Source organism: Poecilia formosa, unplaced genomic scaffold (assembly GCF_000485575.1).
Source record: "Poecilia formosa unplaced genomic scaffold, Poecilia_formosa-5.1.2 Scaffold71, whole genome shotgun sequence".
NCBI classification, from domain to species: Eukaryota; Metazoa; Chordata; class Actinopteri; order Cyprinodontiformes; family Poeciliidae; genus Poecilia; species Poecilia formosa.
The window spans coordinates 827,158-849,794 of record NW_006800010.1 but is presented as its reverse complement, the minus strand read 5'-3'; the positions used below and the strand labels follow the sequence as shown (position 1 = coordinate 849,794).

General features: G+C 38.5%; 1 long non-coding RNA gene across 1 annotated transcript in view; it reads right to left on the bottom strand.

Annotated features, from left to right (window-relative positions):
• The window catches only part of LOC107836635 (uncharacterized), a 12,324-nt gene extending 8,355 nt beyond the window's left edge, over positions 1–3,969 (bottom strand). The window contains exon 1 of the long non-coding RNA XR_001662579.1: positions 3,880–3,969. This is a non-coding gene — a long non-coding RNA (uncharacterized LOC107836635). The remainder of the gene's footprint in view (positions 1–3,879) is intronic.
• Between the last annotated feature and the right edge of the window lie 18,668 nt (positions 3,970–22,637).

Here is a 22,637-nt window from a genome sequence, read left to right as displayed (position 1 = left end):
AAGAAGGGAGAGAAATATAAGTAAAAAAAAAAAAAAGAAACTTGCTCTCATTTCTCACTGTGATCGTCCATCTGTGAGTCCACGGTGTTGGCGTGATGCCCTGACCCCATTGTGGCTCAGTTTCTTGTGTTGTCAAAGGTCCGAAAGGTCCGGTATAATGTATTCGTGTTAATGTAAGCAAGACTAAATAGAGCAAGAAAACACACAACAAGGTCATCACAGTTGGGCTGTCAGATCAAGTGAGAGAAGGAGGCTTGGAAAAAGATGAAAAAAGACAAAGAGGAGAAAGAGACGCTGCGTTTCTACTAAAATAGCTTTTTCCTCTCACATCATCCTTACTTCCCGCTTCCTTTCCCAACAGCTGCTTTGATAGATCATTTTGTCTCCTTAATAGTGCCTCCAAATCCCTGGATGCTCTCCGTTTATGTTCTCTCACATACTGTAAGAATTTAGCTGAATCCATCCAAAAGATTAGTGCAGGAACTAAGGAAACCGAAAGACAAAAAGTCGAAGCTTTACCCAAGAGGAAACCAACTTACACTTTATTTAGACTTTCTCTTTCTCTTTAGTTCTCTGTCAATATTAACTGAATCCGATACTTCCCTTTTGATCTTTTTTTTTTTTTAAGGAGCATAATATAAATGTTGCAATCCTTCAGGCTTGCAGATGCCTTTCAATCATGGATGAGTGGCGGATAAGTGATGGAAGCCGCCATGGCATGCCGCTTTCTCTTCCTGCTCGTCTGGTTGCCATCTTAACTGCAGGGAAAGGGATGAGAGAGATTTTCTATCACACCCACCACTTCATCACAAGTATCAAGAATGGAGAAGAAAGCGAGTGATGTCTCTGCCAGTTTTGCAGATATATACGTACAGTCCCGGAGACGTACCGGATCAGTCGGAGAAAATCATGAGCGATAACTTTGGTCTGTCAATCAGCCAAGCGTAGATAATTCCTTCCTTGTTCTGGGCTTTTCACAGCACATTAATAAAATGATCATGAGTATTTTGATCACACTCTCTGATTGTTTAATATTTATAACATCCTAAGTGTGCATTTAGGAACAAAACTGCATATTGGAGTAGAGTTTTTCCCAGAAAAGGACTAATTTAGAATCTTCTGCTCTCTGATGTAATTGACAGGTTTCTGTGGTGGGCCTTTGGAAAGTGTTTCTATTATTTATCTGACACTGGTGAGAAAACACACTTAGTGGTATAGTTTATCAGGACACTTCTCTGGTAAACTCCCCCCCCCCCTCCAACAGCATTACATTTATTATTATGCCTTTTATATTGTCACAATATGCTTCCAATTGTGTCATGGAATGGCATTCAAATTGTGTATAATGTTTCTAGAAATTTTCTTCACTAGCTGTAGTATGATAAATATTTTTGTTTCAGGCTATGGAGTTATTTTTCTCTTTTTTTCTTTTGGGATTCAGATGTAAATCCTTCCACCTAATGTGTCCTGTTTACTGGAGGTGGACATATTAGCTAAACTGTTAAACTAGGGAATCCAAGTCATCTCTGTCTCCCTAATAACCATCTCTCATTCATTTTATGTCAGAAGTGACAGGTGCATATCACTATATTAGGATATCATCAGAAAGTTTGTGTTTCACTAATTCTTTTTAAAAACTGAAACTTATGCTGTGAAGCTCTATTGCAAACAGGAGGACTGCATTTCAAGTGTTTATTTTTCATTTAATTACGATGATCTTGGCTTCCAGCTAATGGAAACGCAAAATGTGATTCTCAGAAAATTTGAACGTGACAAATGGAGAAACAAAATACAGAAGTGTTTGGCAAAGGTATTACTTTCGCAACTGACTTGAAAGTTATGAGACCCCCAACAAGGACGGTAAGTCATAAAATGCAAAATGTCATTGCTAGAAAAATCAAAGTGATTAGTCTAAGCATAAAAACAAAAAAGGTTCAGTGAATGGTGAATTTTTAAGGGTATGGCGTTTCAAATAGATCTTCTTGTTTGTTGTTTTAGCTCGCCCTGATTTTACACCCCACCCAGACAAATCATAAAAGAAAAGAAAATGATGTGACGATGACTACCAGAGGACTGATAAAAATGGATCCCCTTCTAATTGTGATTTGGACATCCCTAGGCAGCAGCAAACTGTAGAGTGGAATAAAGTTCTCTTTTCACACAGAAATATATTTTGAATTTAATTTGCAGAGAATACAAATTGCTTAATGTACACTAGGGCGTTTCTACACCCAGTAATGATTTGGGGAGCCATGTCATGTGCTGGTGTTGGTCCATGTGTTTGATGAAGTCCACTGTCAGCTCAGTCCACTACCAGGGGATTTTAGAGCACTTAATGCTTCCCTCTGTTGGGGAGCTTCATGTAGACACAGCTTCTTGTTCTCACTAGTAGGAGCCAAACAATGCTCCATAGTTTGATTGATTTAGACCAATCAAACTGCGGTGGATGCTCATTACAATTGCTTGCATCAGGAATCTTGTTCTTTAATGTAATTTGCTGAATTAACTGTTGGGTATATACAACACTAAACTTTAGTGAGTTATGTGTACTAGTTGTTTCTTGGTGGGCTTTTTTTTTTTGAAAAAGAGAAAGATGGGAACAGACAGAAAAAGACAAAAAGACACAAACAAGAAGAGGTCACAGACACATGATACCAAATTGTTAGCATATCTCTAAATTCTAATCTAAATCCAAATAAGTGTGGGTTTCCTTTCCTGTAGTTCAGTTTTCCAAGCCACATAATCACAGCATAAACAGATTTCTGCTAGACGTCAGGAATGATAAACACAAGCTAGAGGATTTTTGTTCTTTTTTTCATCTTGTTTGTAAGTCTGTTTAGTTTTTTTTTTTCTTCCATGAGAGTCATCTTTCTCCTCTTGATATGCATGAACTCAATCCTTCATTGAGACATCAGTTGAGTTATGATTGATATAAACAGATAAGTTTATTACGTTGATATTTTTTTATAATAAATACTAGGATACCATAGCGTTATTTACTCAGTTGTGTTGTCCTCTCTGAAATGGCTTAACACGTTTTCTATTTGATTCTGGTACCAGTTACATTTATGTCCTTTGGTTTTTCACAGCAGCCTTCAGTTTGGATGACTCAGCTTATCATCAAAGCAGCACAGCGTGAAACTGGTGCGACAGGGAGACAGGACAGCATACTTCTGTGTGACCACTTCGCTGAGGACTCATTGGACCGGATCAGAGTACAGAAGCCTTGGACAGCTCTCTGTAGAAAAGCTTAACAACATTGTGCTCCAAAGCTCACCTCGGGTCAGCCGTGGGGGAAAAAACATATTTGTCCCGTTCGCCGTGCTTTTCAGGTGTTTGATCAACATCAAAGAAAACTTGTCACTTTTTTACCGAATTTCATTGACTACCAATGGCAGCTTGCCTGACTTGGTTGAACCCAAGTGGGTTCCATGCAAAATATATCCATACATGGAGGGCTGCGTAGACGTTTGACATCAACAATGGAGCAATAATTTCCATTTAAAAATATCCTACAATCAAAACAAATCATATAAATGTCTTTTGTATCTGCAGCTACCTCTACCTTAGCTTAAAGGAAAACTCATGTAAAAGGGAGTAAGCACGATACGTGATTAAAACAACCCCTTATGGGTCAAATATTGCTCATACTGTTGGATCCATGGCCTCTTTGTACTCAAGAACAGTTGAGCTCATGTTACAGGACTATCAGTGATCAAACTGGAATGGAGCTTTAACAGTTACATTACTTCTAGCCTCACCAACACTGTGCTCTGGGACCTGCTCCATTCAGAACATCTGTGTCAGGATTCATTAGCTGCTGTGGCTAGCAAAACACTGTCCAGCAATGAAAAATAGACTTGGAATAGGGCGTCTCACCTTTGGTCTGGAAGGCAGCCAGCATCAGTTGTCCACAGCAGTCTGCTGGAACCTGCATGGTTTTGGGGTCCAAAGCTCCGGGATAAGGAGCTGCCGGTAACACTTTATTTGAAGGGGGTTGAATAAGACTGACATGACACTTTCATAAACATGACATAACACCTGTCATGAACATGAATAAGCCTTCATGAATATTTATGACTGTTGTCATAAAGTGTCATTCGGTAAATTATGACACTTTTAATACAAAGCTGACATTATTCAAAATGTCTTTGTTATGACAACTTGACATTAACCAAGAAATCATTACTGATATAAATTTGTTATAAAAGTATTATTGGCTTATTCATGTTCATGACAGTGTCATGTCAGTCTTATTCAACCCCCTTCAAATAAAGTGTTACCGAGCTGCCTTCCTCCGCCTGTGAAGAAAGGGGTTCAAGTAGCACACCGTCTCCCTGATGTCACCGTCCCTGTCTGTTAGTCTGTTATGGGCTTCCACGACATAACAGTCTTCATCCTGTAACAACTATTCTTCCTTCTGCTGGAATCAATCAATAGTTATCATACCGGTTCTTGGATTCAGTTTTGGCCCATGATTGGATGTCCAACACATTTTACTGTTACAACACTTGTTACTAGTTCGACAGCTCCCCTACTCAGTACTTTCAATCAGCTGTTCATTAGTGCTCCAATCAGACTCACCTGTTTTCAATGCTACTAATCACACCGTCTCTTTATTTAAGCACCCGGATTTTCTCTCTTCTAGAGTTTGCTGGAGTTTTTCATTTTGCTCACTTCAGTTTGACGACTGCAGTTTTGATCATGTGATTCTTTTTCAACCCTTGATGCTTTTGGTCTATTACATTTGGATCAGTAACACCAAAAGAACGAAATTATCGTTAAATAAAAATGCTTTAAATAGTAAAGCTTTTATGTGTTTTATAAACATAAATTGAAAAAAGCAGGACTTTAACTGTAATGGTTTGTACCACCCTGAACAATATAGTCATTCTTCTCTGGTTGATTTGGAATGGATATGATTTGAAGTGCAGCAGAAAAACCCTGTGTTGGTATACGGCTTTGCTTTGGATTCCGCTGAAAGAATTGTTTTGTCAGTAAGTCACATTTACACAGTCCTCTTTTTGAGTTCCTCCAGGACGGTAGACCTAAACACAAAAGCCAAACCAGTTCAGATGTTTGCTCAGCAAAACAACACAAATAAAGCAGGAACAGAAGGTCACCGGGCCAAATCCTTGGTTTGGAGACTCAGGTCCTTTTCCCGCAGTAAGTGTCTTCGTTCTCTCCTCCCACAACTTCTTCCAAATCAGGCCATTACCGTGGTAACCCAGGGAAACTGCCAGACGATGGGGGGAACAGTGAGACGTGGCAAGACTGACTGATTGAGGTCAATGGAAGGGGTCAGCAAGCCATTTCCAGAGGAAAGTTCCTGTTACCTTTTGGCAAACTATTTTCCCGTCCCTTGGCTACCAATCAGCCGTGTTTGTGAGCTCTCTCACTTCCTCTCAAAAGAATTTCAGGATTTCTCTCAGCTGAGCTCTTAAAATTTAATTAGAGCAAGTCGGCTTGTGATATTGACACTTACATTTCACCTCAAAAAAGTGACTTCCTGGGCTTTATGGGTCTGCTTCATACCCTCAGACCTTTAAATCTTATGGTGTCCTTTTATAGAAAATAGAAAAAAAGCAGACTAGGCATAATTTCTGTCCCTTCATTTTTAAACGGTCTCTTGGGAGGGTGACAACATTTTTGATGTTTTTAAAAGGCAACATGAGTGGCATTTAAGAGTATCGTCTGATCTCGTCACTGATAGAGCTCTCTTTGTACCCGTTTATTGAATTGAAAATGCTGTCAGACAGTTAAGTGGGTCCAGCTTGTACAAAACGGAAGCCATGATGACTGGTTAATATTTCATAGCGATAGGTTAACAGGATGTCAGGGTTGGTTTTCCTGTGTAATGGTTTCTTGATAAGGAGGTGACATATTCAAAGCACAACAGGACCACACTTGTAAGTATGATTTTTCTCCAATAAATTGAACAGGACAAGACAAATTCTGACTTAAGAATTTTCACTGAGGTACACAACCTAAGAAAACACACCCACCATCATATTATTTTTGCTTTGATTGACCACTTTATTGTTTTTCTTTCTTTTTTGTTTGTTTGTTTGTTTTTTTTTCCTCTGTGCAAATCCTGCAATCATTTCCTCATTAGACTTTCTTTTCTGCTCAGAGGTAAACTGGTGATCTGGAAACACACAACTATTATAATTTATGCAGGAAGAAAAGTCTTTGTTCCTAATCTTTACATCTCTACATTGCTGTTGCCTTTGCAGAAATAAACATAAATTTCACATGTGCAAAATCAAACATAACTTGTGATACAGTGGGTGTGAGTAGCCGTGTACTGTTTCACGCTAAAAATCACTTGAGAGTTCTGCAAAACAGGTTGTGTACCTGGGGAACGTAGAACCGTTCTGATAATAAAATGCACAAAACTGGCAAAAGCTTTTAAAAAAACTGAAATTAACTTCATAAAGGATAATACCATAACTGGCTTCCATGTTTGCTTTTATTTCATTTTAAACAAATAATTCAGGAAAATTTGACAAACATTATTACATATTTTCACATATGGAAATATCATGTAATAGGTGGAATACCTGTTGGAAAAAAAATTGCACATGGAAATTGTTTTTCATGTGAAAATTATGTTCTACTGTAATGTGAAATGTATGGAAAACATTTTTACATTTGGAATGTTTTGCACGTGTAATGGTAAGTTTGGCTCATTTTTTTATTTATTTAATTGAATTCATGTACGTCAGGAAAAAGTTCACTATTTTTGTCACTTATTCCAGAAAGTGAAATTTACTTTATGTTCATGAACGATCATGCTATTTCTTTTCATTTTAAGTCTTACAGTTGAGGATGAAACGAGTTACAAAAAGAATACAACTTTTTCCAGACCCACTTGTTTCTCTTTCTTACATAACCCCTTTGCTAGTTAGATAAAATAACCACCACCTATAATTTCGTGACAGTGGGGGGCCATGCTGAGAAAACGAGACGAGAAGAAGATGAATGGAAAACAAAAACTCCACAGAAGGAAACAAGCTTTCAGTGTCCAGCCAAACCTTTTAATTTTCCGCCTCATTAAGAGCTCCATTGCAGGTGCTGCGAGCCCAAGGCCAGAGGCCGCTTGAGACATGGGCAGACCTTTTTAATAGCCTGTTTACAGCCAGTCTTGGGGAGCAGAGGGAACAAATGGATGGATTGGGCTTGTTAACAATAATGGCTGCAGCCACTGATTTAAGGATTTACGTGCTCACAAAAGGTCATATTTGTTAATTTCTTTACTGGGCAAGATTTAAACCTGCTGGAGCTGAGGTTTATGATCCACACTGATCGTTGTCAGGGATGGTTAGTCGGAATGAAGCATAATTGTAAATTGCTTTCTTCCTTCCTGGTCACCTGATAGCTCAGAAATGTGTGTTTTGTGCAAGAAACCAAGGTGTCAGGGCTTTACATGCTGTCATGCTTAATTAGTTGTGCTCAATTGTACTTCAGTGAATACACATTCAGAATACAATATTCAGATTTTTTTTATTTTTTATTTTTTGCAGTCACATAAATGATCCAGTCGTTCCAGATGTTGCCTACATGCTAAGTATGTAGCATCAATCAAAATAGCTGGAGTTCCCCTTAAGTCACAATTCAGTATGGATTCAGTAATATTTCAAATTTAAAGTTCATGGTTCTGTTAGCTTTTACATTTGAAAAGATAGAGGTACTATTTTTATTTTATGAATTCATTTGTAAATGTAAACAGGTAATTTGTGTTGAGAGATGCGTCATAGGAAAAAAAATAAATAAAAACACAGCTACTGAAGGATTTTTCTTTCCTGATAAAATTTACAGTCCTAAAAAGCATATCTGCAGTGCAAAGAGCCCCACCATTTTGTCTAAGCATTTTTTCCCCCCTATTGGCTTTAACGAATGATAAAACGAGTGATTGTAATTCATTTTTCTAAACACAATAGTTTTTAAGACTTCCTGGCTTTAACATATTATTATATTTGCCCTCTAGTGCAAATCAATGGTCTTTGAGTAGTTTCTCTGCACTGTTTTGCTATGGTGATGCTTTCTTTGTGTTTGTTCAGAATTCTTTACATGTGTGGTTGCAGCCCTAAAAGTATAGTTAAGAATAATTTTGTTGCATGGGTAAATCCACAGATACTGTAATTTGTCAAAATGTACGCTCACTATACCTATAATATGTTTTTTTTTTCTTTATTTAAAGATAAACCCTGACCTTCAAATTGAAATTGTATTTACATAGCAATCTGAAAGCTTTTCAAGGTAAATGAGAAGTGACCTCACACAATTGTGACACCCTAAAATTGTTTCTCTTGTAGAGTATTTTGTGATCTGCATAAGAAAACTAATGAAATAATGACACCGTGACTGCACCTCTGTGACTTCTGTCAACTCTCTTTTTCTCTTTGCCTTCCCCTCTTACACTCAGCAAGAGTCCGTCAGAGCATGTAATACATGCAAGGTAACAAGTGTTCTAGACGAGGACTAAGGGCATACAAAGTCAATGGACCTTGACTGAAACGAGTGTGAAGTTTTAGCAGAGTGGGAAAACCAAAGCTGACGAGTGGCCAAGGCTGCTGCTGCTGCTGCCGCCGCTGCTGTTGTGATGTGAATTTATGGCCGGTGAATGTGTGGGCTGAACCTGCAGACAAGTAGAAAAAAATAAAAAAAAAAACAAAAAAACAAAAAAGAAACAAAGGTGGAGGACCTGCTGAGAACTAACACACTCTGACATCTGATTACATACCTAACCTGAGGCACAGGTCGACCCATGGAGGTGTTTCAAGGGGGTGGGCACGCAAGCCGCATTATTCCACCTACAAATGCATGCCCTTCATTCTCATTACTGTCAGATTTGCTTTATTTTACTGTCATCAGCCTCATAATCATAATTTTAAAAATCCACCTCCGAACATAGACCTGGGATGACCTGAAAGTGCCGCTGCTCATGCACAAAAGCTGGTGCGCTTGTGGGCTCTTTGTGACGTGCCTGCTCGATATTTGTTGCTTCTGACTGGCTACACGCCTCTGTGAGCATGCACTGAAATCTCTTTAAGTCATTCGTTATGACAGGTTTTGCCTTGGCTCTTCTCTTGTATGAACAAGTGGGATTGGAGGCTCAAGGAGGGCAGAAGATGGAAGAATTTGTAAAATTATTTGTCTCGCTGGAAGCCAACGGAAGTGGAGAAACCATCACACAAATGGACACAGAATTGCTGCAACATGGTTTCAAAGGTCAAGGCAGGGAGCTGAACCTTTTCCAGAGTGCCTGCTAAAAGCATTCAGTGTCTTTAAACTTTTTCACATTTTTCCACAAAATGGATTTTAAAGTACATCAGTCCATTTTAGCTCAGGTTGTATGTTTAGGGTTTCTGTCCTGCTGAAGGTGAACTTTAACTGTGCCTTAGGTCGTTCTTTTAAGTTTGGGCTGGTTTTAGCTCCATCCATTCCCCCCCTCCATCAACTCTGACCAATTTTCCTGTTGTTGCTAAAGAGTAGCACCCCCTCAGCTTGGTGCAACCACCACTATGTTTCTCAATGAGGTTGGCGTGTAATAACTAGATCATTTGGAAAAAAAAAAAAAAAATTCCAAATGATCTTCTTTTACATGTGAGCTCTACCTGTTTTTTTTTTGTTTGCAAACTGAAAATCTTAACCTATAAACAGGTTCTACCACCTGAGCTCAGGATCACTGCAGAGTTACCATGAACCTCTTGGTGGATTCGCCGTCTGTCAGTTTGGGTGAAAAGTCAAGGCTTGGTAGGTTTGCAGCCTCTCTCAAGCTTTGTCCATGGCATATTTGGTACATTCTTTGGTTTCCATAATGTCCATTTGTACGCAGAGATACCTCAGAGGCAATAACAGAAGCATTGCTACTGTAGTGTATTATTATTATTATTAAATGAGGGCAACAAAGCTGACTCATCAGGTGATCTACAAAGGCAGCTGGATTACATGTAGACACATCAGAGTAACACACACCAATTGCACACCAAAACTTTCTAGATTCCCCTTCTTTGTGCATCTATGCGTTAGTCTTCCACATAAAATCCAAATAAAATACATAACTGGGTGTTGGTTGTTGAATTTTTATTTATTCTTTTCAAAAGTTCCAAACCTATTTATGTAGTCATTGCCTCGACAGTTGAAACTATGTTGCAGCAGTTCTATGTTCCCAGAGAGACCTCCGTCTCCCAGAAGGGAGAAAATCTTCATGTCCTCCAGCAGCCAGCCCTTTCAGTAGCCCTTCCCATCCTCCCCAGCACAGCAGCATTGCCATCTGGAGCAGCACACTCTGGCCCCTGTCTTTATTGTGCTCTGCCGTGTGTTTGCACAGAGACAGCACAGGGACGCACACTGAGCAGTGAATATTTTATCTGAACCACAGTGGACAGATGGATTCCTCAGATGCACACCCAAACAACTGGAAGAAAAGCTCATTTGTTTTTATCAGGAGATGAAAGCCCCATGTGTGATAGTTTAGAGTCTGCACACAAGACAGTACATATTAATAATAGATATTTATTGAGTAATGTATTCTTTTCATGGGCTCAAAGAGACTATCAGACGGTATGAGGGATTTTATTTTAGAAACCTGGGAGAGCAGGAGCTTTTCACAGGTCAACAGACTTTTTTTTCCCCCCTGTTTCAGCTGTGCCAAGAAAGAAACGGTTCAATGTAAATAAGACGCATACATCCTCCTGTTGTAGAACATCACTACATATTTATATTACCATAGTAAAGGTCAGTGTTTCCGTTTTTCGCAATTCCCCCATCTTGCTGCCATGACTCACTTGCGCTAAGTAGATTTTTGTCATACATTTATGCTACAGGGCATTTGCATTTGGCCTGAGGTTAGCTCTTCTCTTCCTTCTGTTTTGACATTCTATTTAATACTCCATATTTTCATATTATGCTTACTCTGCGTAACAAACTGGCTATGCTATCACTCAGGAATAAATTCAGTGCCTAACACCTGACACACCTGACTGGCTGATATTATTTCCAGTAGCTTACGGCGCAGAAAACATGAAATATGCGTTTAATCCCCCTACAGACTGATCACTTTATACAGCTTGTACTCTTTACTGTGTGTAGTGTATAGGTGCCAGTCCTTCAAATCCAGTGGGTGGGTATAACCATTCACTGCTGCACACAGAGTCTTGAAAAGTATTCAGTGAATATTTCTTATGATTTTTGTCATGTTAAAAGTATAAATCTTAACGAGTTTCATTGGGGTTTTATGTAATAGACCAACACAAATTAAGTGGAAGGAAAACTTTACGCATTTTTAAGTTCTTTGGGATGTAAATTCGGAAAGAGGGACACGCATTAGTATTCAACTCTGTAAGTCAAACCTTTGCAGAACTGCTTTTTTTTTTCTTTCCTGCAATTATAGCAAGAAGTTTTTAGAGGTGTGTTGCTTCCAGCTTTGCACATCTAAAGATAGACATTTTTGTACATTTTTTTCTGTTCAAAACACTTCAAGCTCAGTTAGATTGGATAGGGAATGACTGGGAACACACATTTTAAAGCATTACCACATATTCTTAATTGGACACTGTGCGATTGTTAGATCCAAACCATCCTTTTCTCTCTGGCTGTATCTTTCAAGTTGCTCTCTTGCTGAAGGGTGAACCATCAACCTAGTACCAACACTCTGGCACCCTCTAACAGCCTTTCTTCCAGGATTGCCCTTTATTTAGCTCCATCTATTTTCCCCCCCAACTACTCTGACCAGCGTTCTTGTTCCTGCTGAAAGAGGCAATGGCACAGCATGATGTCAACAGACCAGAAACACACTCTTCCACGTGTTTGTCGTCTTCTACATGGCCTGTGGCAAACCGCAAACAGGATTAATAGTTTGCCTGACATCAGATTCTGCTTCTCCTTTTGCCAATCCGCTTCTTGCAGCTGTCGTCATGCAAGTTTGCGCTTTTCTACTTTTGTTCCATTTTCAAAATAAGGAATCAAGCAAAGAAATGTGCATAATTTTGGTCATCGTTTAAGAATAAATTTAAACTTCACAACAATTTACCTGACCTCCCTTCTAAATTCATTGTAATTCGATGGATAATTGGATTGTAATCAGAAAAAAGACAGAGTATAAAGGTTTGGAGTGTTTTTGCAAGGCACTGTGGTGATGCATCAGGTATGCAAGCTGTTGCTTTGCTGTGATTTCATCAGAATTCAGTTGCTTGTATCTTCAGTGTATGAGCAATGGTGGGATGCCACAGGAAGAACAAGTGGAAGAAAGAATAATTACTAGTCCTATTTCCTCCCCAACTTATTCACGCACCGGCAGCCCCAACAAAAAAAAAAAAAAAAAAACACTCTCCACCCTCCATTGTTACTACCAAATGAAAAATGGGCAGCGGATGAGTACAGTGACAGGCTGTTTGGTGTATTCACCTGTCATTTGTCTCCTTTTGGACAGGAGTGGACGCTTTGCAGGTTGAGGCAGCGCAAAGCCAACTGATGAGATCGGTTTTGCAGGCTCCGCATGCGCTGGAGATGGATGTCCTCCGCTGTAAGTGCTCGGTGTAATCAAGCCACATGCTGCTGTTGCACACAGAGATGAACAGCGTTTTCCAGATACATTTGAACACTGGCCTAATTAAAAAGCGACCAGGCACTTGGCAAGCTTTGATGTTTGTGTACCTGCACGTTGAGGATAAGGGCCGAGACCATTCCGCTGCAAGGATGCTCGGTCTCAGGCGTGGAGAGAAAAACGGGGTCTAGATTTGAACAAGGGGGACATGAGTTTTGAGGCATTGTCATGGCTGCTCCTGAATTTCTGAACCACTGGATGTCTAATTATTGACCATGAATAACAAGCGAATGAATAAAAAGCATTCACCTATGCAAAACAACTAAACCCAGGCTGTTTTTATGAGGTGGACAAATAACGGCGTGAAGTCATTTTGATTTTTGTGTCGACTTGGTGAGTTTACACCGGCTCTCACCAATAAGAGACCTAATTAGAGCCGCCATGCTGAGTTAGTTAATGATCACAGAATTCTGTTTTTCTTTTTTATTCCTTTCGGAAGTTTAGAGTTATTGACTTCTGCATATATTCAACAGCTTGAATATTCATTCCACAGATTTTCTTCTACAAAATGTGTCCACAATGACCTTTTCTTTTTGCATTTGTAATTTTAGTTAAGTTAAAGTGCGCAAGCTGTACATTAAGCACAGAGATAAATTGGAGGACAACTCTTCAAGGAGAAAGAGTATGTTGGTGGAGACAATGTGAAAGCAAATGGGGTTGAATAACAGACAGCAGCTGTGTAGTAAAAGTACTGATGCAGTAAAACAAAGAAATAAACTGTTTTACTCGCCAGTGATGTCACTTGAAAATGAAATCCAGCCTTCTGTCCATTTAAATGATGTGCAAATAATCTATGCTAACGTTTGGAAAGGCTTAATGATAATCATTGCTTTAGGACTGCCCTTGGGGTTCAGTGATTCTGTATAACATTGGGAGAGAGGCAAACATTTTTTGGTATTTCTGATCCTAGCACCATTCAGCATTCATGGTCTAAACAGCATCAAAACACCCCTGAGGTGAAAAAAACCTCCTCGAGTTGAGAGAATTGTTTCCCCACTGCTAACCTGATAACTGCAAATAAATTCAGGGTTGAAAAAAAGCTGAGCAGATTTTTTTTAACCTATGTTTGTCTTTTAGTGTTGTAGCATGTAGAAAGGAGGGTAGGAATTTTTTTTATTTTTTGTCATGATTTTACATCCACCTGTTGCCATTTTCACTGATTCTAAAAGTAGTTGCAAACTTCTTATTTGGAGACATTAATAAATAGAGCTAACTTATTATTTCTCCCTATATTGTGCCAGTTAGTGGATAGAAGTTATTTTGGTTATAAGAGAAGGTTAGCATGATTTAGCTTTAGACAGTAGGAAAAAAAAAAGTTGTGTGTCTTATAATTCAGGATATGTAAACTTATTGTTTTAACTGAGTATGCTTTAAAACAACCACAAGCTAAACACTTTCATGTTGATTTAGTCGGTGCGACATACTTTTATACACTGTCTCTTTTGCATCAAACTTTTATTTATTTCATCTTCGTTTTTGTCAAACACTTAACATCTGCGTTGCATGGATAGAGAGAAGAATCAGCTGGAGATTATTTACATCCGATCAGCTGCAGTAATATGCAGAGACAACATGTATGATTTTTGGTATGGAGGAAGTTGAAAAAGGTAAACAATTGTAAAAGTGACAAGTGGCACAATTGCATTCATACTTTTAGGCGATGCCATAATTCGAGTTGTTTAGTATGGAAACCATTTGTTTTGTAATCTTCCGATCAATGTTAGCTTAGCTCCTCATTCTCCGTGATTGCTCAGACTGAGGAGTATCCTTAAAAAAATGAACATTTAGATAAAAAGACTCCTGGACTACAATTCCAAAGTGTCGTTTAAATATTCTTCACATTGGTCATTGGTTACCAGTAAAGTTGGCACAAAGAAAATCAGGTTCTGACACATTTTTAATTTTATTCTCTCAACTATTAGCGTGATGTGAAAGGCTCATAATGTGATCCGTCATCGAGTCCCTTTGAAGGTTCAGGATATCAAAGAAATATGTAAAGCAATTATAATTCATGACTGTTCTGCTGGTTTTAAAGTTTCACATTAACTTGTCAGGATTTTAAGGGTGACTCTACTTTGTGCACCCACTGACAGTCTTTTGTAGTAGAATGTACGAGGTCTCACAGTCTGAGTAGGAAAGGGCAAAGTTTCAGAGCTCCTGTGGAGCCTTTTGAGTCAAATAATTTGATATGTATAATTTTAGCCTCAATACAAGTCAGTAAAAGGACTTCGATAACATTTACCTAATGGACGCAAGTGATTATAGGGCCTAAATCAAACTTCCTTCACAAAGCCACCTTTACTTTTTACATTGCAGGTTTAATTGCTTCTGGAAATTACTTTGGGTTTTAGTAACAGACTTTTGAATGTGTGCTTTAGGTGTAGTTTCTAATGCAACTCTCAGCAGGTAAGCACAGCTTTAGTTAGAAAACTGGCTTTATCTGGATATTCATGTCAAAATCGAGTTGAGAAGTGCCAGATGGTAGTCGGACGATCATGAAGAATAGATGAAGTGACGTCAATGACAATAATGAGCGCCATTGCCATGAAGCAGCAGCACGTTATACATGTTACACCATTCTTCCTAGCACACATGCACTATAAATAATGAACCTCTCACAGATGACTAACTTTAAGACTCCCAAAATGTGCTTAGTTTGTTCATATTGCATGCATTGAGATAAACCAAATAAACATGGCAAGATATGTAATAGTGTCAAGCTCACTGAACCCATAGCTTACACAGGACTTAGCTGATTAGAAACAAAGAACTTGACCTGAGATGATACGACAGTAGGCATCTGTGAAACTTTTCATCAGAATTAACGTCACTGTTATCAGTGCATGGCTATAATTAGATTAGCATCCAGATGGGATTTTCCTTCTTTTTTTTTTTTATGCTTTTGGCATAAATTGTCGAAATGATCCTCACCATTTCAAGAGGCAAAGGGAAGTCATTCTGACCAAGCAATTTGCAGAGGCAGCTCGTTCCAGTCGCAGTGTTGACTTTGATGTCGCCAGTCGCAGCCGCCAGAGCCACATGTTCTGAACTCTCTCCTGTGAACTCTGCGGTTAGCGCTTTTGAGGTTTGCTCTCTCTCTTCCCTCTACCTCCTCCTGTCAATACGCTCCGAGCACACATCCCGGGCGTGCTCTGCTGCACTTAGCTGCTCAAAACACAGTCATTAAAAAATAAATGCCTGATGCTGATGGCAGCGAAGCAGGTGGGAGCGGTAGCAGGGTGAGCCTTTTCGAACGTCTCGAATTGACTTCCACTTCTGCCCACCGACTGAATGCATTTACTCAAAACCACCGCTGACAATATAGATTCCGGGCATTGATTTTCCTATTTTAAAACTTAATGAACTGTATGAACAGGAGGAAGAAAAAGACATCATAGAGTTCGGCATTTCCTATGTGGCTGAAGTTAGCGAGTTATTTTGCCATGCATAATTAAAAGCGTTATGATTTAATCAATTTAAAAGGAGGCTCCATAAAATCTTGTTGTTATTATATACACTAAATTACCAAAAAATGACTAAACAGTAATCCATATCTGCGGTAAAGTAATTAATGACCACACACTTATAAATTGAAGTCATCCTTTATTTGCTGTACACTGTATTTAATCATTGCAATAGATCAATAATTTATGGCTTTAACTTGCTTTTAATTTGCAGTGATCTGTGAAAATAACATATTTATGAGTTTATACATTTGCAAAAGTATGTCTCTTTTTTTGGGTTTGTTTTTATCAACTGCAACTGCAAAGTCCAATATATCAAAATTCCTGTCTTGTACCGGGGCCATAAACACCACTTCAACAATATTTAACACACTAACACGGCCAACAATCTTGAAAATCTGACCCAGCATTCTCACTTCAAGGTTCTTTGCTCTGCTAGCAGATGGAACTTGGCAGTTCTCATGAAATATACATTTTTAAACTCCTCTTTTTGAGCCCTTTTCATCTTCCCTGGCTAAAAGGTTCTCTCAGAGCTGATCTTCAATACAGCCCATCAAACAGTCTTACCTCGATATTTCAACATAATGTTTAACTTGAATGAGATGACAATCACCAAAAACTTCCATTCGAAAAGGCTGTCTTTGGAAAAAAACAAAAAACAAAAAAAAAAAAACTTTTTTTTTAACCTTCTTTTGTCCGACTAAAATAATTACAAATTCAAATGCAAATCCATTGTTCAATTACGTTCTAAAGCCAGGTTTTTTGTAATGTTTTATCCCAACGATGAGTTCTTTTAATTTCTCTTTTAGAAGTCAGACATGAGAGAAGCTTGTGGAATATCTGTCTTTAGCATTTTTTTTCAGTGAGTTTTTTTTTTTCAGTCACATAGCAGAAATGGTTACTTAAGTTTTAGAATCCAACTCAAGTCACAAAAAACAACAACAACAAAAAACTTCAGATTTCATTTAGGCTTGTGCCTAAAAGACTTGAAACTTGACTTAGACTCGGCCTGAGATTTAAGTCGAACTGCCATCTCCAGCAGTCATTGAGCAAAAGGCTGGATACAACCTGAACACAACGCCAGGCGTAAATATTACACTGAACAATTTTCAAAATCACATGAATCTGCTTCTGGTAGATTTCTGAATGGTAAGTAAAATAGTAAATGATAATCATTTGAAAAATTCCAATATAATAAATGTCATTTTAAAAAAAATATTCATGTAATGAATGGCCGAGGGACAAACAGTGCTGGATTGGAATCCCAGCCCAGAGCCGTGCAGGGAGAGCTGAAGTAGATGTGATGAGAAAATATTTATTATTTCAGTTGTTGGTGACTTAAGGCTTTTGGCTCTGAATTGGTCCAAAAGGCTTGAGGCTTGACTTGCACTCGCTTTTCATAGGTCATTTAACCTGATTGGCCAAAACAGAGATTGTAGCAGACTAGGCTTGTGTCCTGGTTGTATCATGAATGTTGTGGTTATTTTTCCATTTCAAAGAGAATCATTTGTGCTTCTCTTTGCTTTTGTTCTTTGCTGGCTGCAAAATAAATTGCTCCTTGGGGACAAAAAAAAGTTTATCTTGAAAGATGACCTGGTGCTCCAGCTGGTTGGTGTGGGGCACAACAGAGTTATGTTTGCTATATTCACTGATGAGAAAAAATTTGTTTATGCTGTTCTTTCTTTTTGGCGAGTTATGTAAGGTCATTTAGGACAAAATGTATTCTTGGTTTCCCATTTTCTTTTATGAGGGCATACACAAAGGTCTTTGATATGATATGTGAAAGTAGAAATAAATACTGTCCTAAATGTGCCACAATTTTCCTATGCACAGTGTACAATTAAAGCAGTAGCCTTTTTTTTCCTCTGCAAATATTGGTAGTGATGGCAGAAAATGTGTGTCATACACAGGGTGGAAATTGGCTATAGAGGCAAACTATGCTTTAGAAAACTGCTTTTACAATTAAAAGAGTTTTAATTGTAAATGCCCACAGCATATGAAATATGAAAAGTTAAAGTAAAATTTTGCATCTTAGTTGTTTTACTACTCAGTATTTTAACAAAACCTCACCAAGATGACTTTCTCAAATTACATTAAAATCAAGATAAAAAAAAAGACAATGCCTCTGATTAGTGAATAGACAAATGTATTGCAAATGCATTTATTGTTTGTTTTGTTGCATTGCAAAAAAAAAATGTCAGCAATGAAGGTAGAAGCAAATTATTAAAAATGCCCGATTGTACAAAAAATAAACGATTACATATTGTTTTTCATCGGCAGGATCTGTTGTGGAGGCTGAAGTAATCCGACGCTGCTTTTTCTTTTAAGAAGTTTCTCTCTGAAACTACAGCAGCTACTCCCTAATTATTGTATTTCAAACCGTGCCGACTAGACAGCCACAGGTTCACTTCTGGTGTTTATGCAAGGGGCTTCCAAATGATTTTGTTCTACTTGGTTGCACACTTTAATGAAAGTGTAAATGCTTTCGGAATGTTGGAATCAGCTGAGTCGGGCGGATTAGCACTTCCCCTTTCCACACCCTTGATGTTTAATTACCACAAGTTTGTTGTTGTTTTCCTATTCGTCTGCTCTCCTTTGCTTTTCAACTTCCAGCTCGCTCACATTCAGCTGTGAGCCTGAGGAGCTGGCAGATGAGGGAGGGACAACGGTGCACGGAGAGCGAGAGCCTGTCGGGCTTCTGCTCGACTGACAGCAAGTTTGCTGATTTTATAATGCCGCAATGTTTCATGCCAAACTCTCAAGTGAGAGGTATCGATGGAATAGTATGTGAAGCCACTCTACCTCCTCACCATCTCACTCAAACACACCTGCGCTATTAACAAAAGAAAAAGTACGCTTCGCCGGTTGATTGATTTTGACCGATATTAACATTTAAATCAGTCCAGGCTTGGTGTTGATTCCCATTACAGGACACCTGGCTATATATTTGATGTAAAGCTCGGCCAATAACTAAGATTCCTCCAGGATTGGTCGGGGTGAGAAGCTTGTCCTGCAGCTAAGGTAATTTACTGCAGCAGAACAAGATAGAGAGATTGTGTTATTATAGACTTGATCGCTCGGCAGGCCAGCTCGTAATTGATCAGTGCTCTGCAGAAGTGCTCGGCAGTGATGGAGGGTGTGGTTGAGGAGGAAGAATTCGATGACAAAATGTAATACATACTGTAAAACAGTCAGGCCGATCCATATTTTGAAAAGTGAGAGGGCAGGCTGAAGAGGATTAGACGAGAAAATATTGATTAAAGATATTCCTCGTGACACACATTTAGCAAATGATATAACAAGATTTATTTTTTATTTTTTTTTTTATTTTTTTTTTTAAGGTTTGTCTCCTGCTCATCTTTGTTCATCCAAAACATCACTCTCGTAGCAATGCCAAATTTAGTTGCCTTGGAGAAATGAGAGGGAGGCGCCAAAATATTGCCAGACTGCAGTAGATTTCAATTAAGACTGAGGTAATTTGAGTAGCTGATGAAGTGAAAGATGTTAAGTAAACCCAGGCAAATGCTTCACTTTTTATGTCAAAATTCCTGAAAAACACTTCATATCTACACACTTCTTTTGTGCACTTTGCAAGTTATTGTGCGGATGCGTTTTTAGGGAACATAACGTTGAAGAAAGAAACTGTTGATGGAAAGATAAATTAGGTCACCCTGGAGGAAAATATTGTATGTACTTCTCTGTTTTACTTCTGTGTTTATTGAAATCCCGAGGGTCGTCTAAAAGGCTTGGATAATTTTCCTTAATTATTCTTGATGTCCTTTACTCATCATTTATACAAGCAAAAACTTCAAGCCACGAAAAAGCACAAACCGGTTGGTGACATTACTTGATCCAGATTGTTTAACATACAATCTATTCACAGAATAGATTGCGATGTTAGCTTTCTCATCACCATGGCGACAGATTTAAATATACTAAGTAGAAATGCTAAAATCCTATAGCTGTATTACAAACCAGAGAGTAGAACGGACTACACTGTCCATTCTTTAGTATTTGTAACAAGAATATTGTATTCATTGTTGTGCTTGACAATGTCAAACCTGCAACAAAAATAAAAAGCTTATCTGAGTGACTACAAAACAATTTCACTATCTTGATCTATCTGCTTACAGCAGGGCCCCTTGGGGAAGCCCATCTATTGGACACTCTGAGGTCTACTTATTGTATGCTGATAGATGGTCCAAGAATAGTTTCTAGTCCAGTGGAGTACAAAGAAGTAATTTAATATCTCAGTGGAAGAAGGCTAAAATGCCAGCAGTCTTGTTCAACCAAATCATTAGAATTGTAGTCAGTTAAAGGTCCAAAGCTCCTGGCACAGTGCTGCAGTGTGGACCTCTTCCTGCCTGAATCACCGTCTTTAGACAGAACCACAGTGTTTGAAGTAAGCCGTGATTTGGCAGCGATGTCATTTCTTATTCATCAAGATGTCTGGAATATTTTTGAGAAGGAAAAAAAAAATGTTTTTCATATCAAGTGGCTTTGGCCCTGAACTTGCCACACAACCCTTTTCCCCCCAGCATACCATCATCCGCCCTTTGTTTCCCTCTTCTTGGTTCACCGGTCCTGCTGAATGTTTAGCTGTGCAGCAAAAAGAGTAGACATCTAGGTCAGTGTGAGTGACTCAGATCTATCACAAGAACATAGAAAGGACTGCAGGTGGTTAAAAAAAAACCCTCAACACACAGGCACACAAGTTCCGTTTCAGTCGATTTGTGAACTTGTTTCAAAAATTACCCAGGCCATTGATTAAATAAAGTAAGAAATAATGTACACAGCAGAAAAAATAAAGATTGAACATGCCCATGTTTTCTCAGGTTCCCTTGAAAGTTGACGTATTTAACGTTTATAAAAAGATATGTTTTCTACATAATTGTTAAAACTGTCAGTATGTTATGAGAGTGTATTATGACACAAATAATCTGTGAAAACATTCAATCAATGCTTTATTCCAATGCTCCTATTGCCGTCTGCAGAAATACACTGCTGTCAAACATTCTTGTGTACACGCTGCTCACACCATCCCTCTTACTCTCTGCTACAACTACCAGTAGTTCCCGAATTCCTGTCTCAAATACTCAGGTTAGTATTCATGATTATTAGTAAGTTGTTTCTCCAACATTAGCATATTGAGCAGTGCGTACACTATACTATACTGTCATGACACAGTTTTAACAAATGGGTAAAAATCTCTCTCATTGTTGCAAAACCTCATTGTTGCAAAACATACTGAGGCTGTGGTCATAGGTCAAACTTCTGAATATTTCAGTAAGCAGCACTAGGGCTTTTGTTTAAAAGTGAAAGAAAAAGAAAAAACCCCATCATAAACCAATTCTGACACTGATTCTTGGAAGATTGAAAAGTTCAAAGAATACTCAGAACAGTTTTTGAAGAGCCAATGATCACTGAGAGAGAGCTATGCAATACCTGGACTTAGCAGGTATTTATTTTTCAGTAAGCAAATAATCCATTCAACCATAATGGTGGCACTGTACAAGGCTCCACTGCTGAAGAAAAAAAAGCATGTGTAAGGTTGTTTAAGGTTCTTTGAAGCAAAACATTTGAAAAAGAAACTGGAAGACATTTAGAAGTATTTACTAATATTCAGTAGGTCTGTTGAACACTTTTAGGTGCAATCTATGCATGCACTGGTGTAGAATGCCTGAAAGTTGCCAACATTTTGTGAAAAGCTTAATTTGAAAGATATTTAGTGAGAAAGCCATTGACGTGTTTAGTACCTTTTCCAGGATGTTTTGACACCATTACGCACTCAAGCTGTGTCAAAGACGACGTCGATTTTTAAAAAAAATACAATATTTTCTTTCTGTTTGTTTTGCGGAGGTGACTGTATTATACAAATTGAATTCAAAACCCCGTGGCCTTCTGTTGTTTGTCTGTGTTTGTTTAAATTCCCAATGAACCGCACAAGATGCTGTAAGAAAAATATTGTTTTATTGTTGCAGAAATTCATTAGCGCTACTGTTCCTCTGCTCTCTGCCTTAGATTGATTATTTCATGACACTCTCCATTAAAGCCCCATTAGCTGCCATTATGCCAGCCTATTTTCATTGCCAACAATAACACTCAACCAGAATGCAATTGGAAAAGAGCACAAGACACAAGCACAGGTTGACAGTTACAGGATTGTTTATCATTAGCTGACATTGTCGATGAGACAATGGAATATGTCATTCTCTAAAGGGCCGTGGCTGTGGTAACGCCACATGCGTTGTGGCTGAATGGCTTAAATGACAGAGGACATTCTTCTTGCATTTCTACAAGGTTCTTTATCAACTGTGCCAACTGGGGAAAGGGAACCAACGAGGGCTCAGTAATGACAAAAGATGCGATCCATTTAATTTTAGTGCAAAAACATTCATCCATAATATCCTTCACTGCTCTGAAGTTTTGATTAAGAGATACGGCGAAATTGCTTTAAAAGAGAGAGAGAAAGAGAGAGAGAGAGAGAGAGAGAGAGAGACGGGAGGTAAAATATGGACCATTTAGGCTCCGTCTGCAATGCTTTTTCTTATTTCCCTGCTGTA